Below are 861 nucleotides of genomic sequence, written 5' to 3' on the forward strand. Positions count from 1 at the left end.
AGGCCCCCTCTTTCTGAGGCTGCCTGTAGTGTATTCCCTCCATGGGATCTACCGTTCCTCAATTCCCTGACAAGCAAGCTCAATGCTTCTGGGCACTCTGAATCCTTGGAGAGCCAGAGCTGTGTCTTTGGCAAGAGTGGAGAAGAGCTCTTTGTATTTCATATTACGGGGTAGGGCCAGGGAGTCAGGCAGAACTGCTTAGGCCCCAGAATCTTATCAAAGTGTTAGTGTAACAAGTTCCTTTAGTTTGTGTGCTCTCCCTCTAACCTCAATATGAGTCTAGAATGGAGACCAAACTAACCTCAGCTTCTGCTCCTCCAGAAGGCTGTTTGTGGCTTAAACTACTGGTTTATTACTCTCTCATTACATCACACCCATTTCTCTGGCACACCCAGGTATGTCTGGACCCCAGAAATGGCAGAATCCTGGCTCAAGCTGAGGCAGAGTTCCCCATTCCACAAAGGCGGTACACATTCACGCCAACCCTGGGCAAATGGGCCCCATGCAGAATTCCCGAGAACCCAGAGGCAACAAGTTCACTGATGAGTCACAGGTGACTGACACCCAAGAGATAAGAGAAGAGCCTCATTGTGAAAGAGCTCAGCAGACCGCTTAGGTTATGGTCCTTCTCACTCCCTATCAGTGTCACTTGGAGTTTTGCCAAAGGAAGGACTGAGTCAACAAAGATGCTGCCAGTAACCTGGTGGCTCCTGGAATGTGCCAAATGAGCCTTTCTATCCTCATGGTCAGGAGGACCAGGCTTGATAAGACACTTCTATTTATTCTACCTTCTTAGGACAACCGGTTAGCCCCTCTGGCAGGGCTGCCTGGTAGTCCATTGGGCCCCTCTGTGCGAACTGG

This window comes from Trachypithecus francoisi, unplaced genomic scaffold (assembly GCF_009764315.1).
Source record: "Trachypithecus francoisi isolate TF-2019V2 unplaced genomic scaffold, Tfra_2.0 Lachesis_group0, whole genome shotgun sequence".
Lineage (NCBI taxonomy): Eukaryota > Metazoa > Chordata > Mammalia > Primates > Cercopithecidae > Trachypithecus > Trachypithecus francoisi.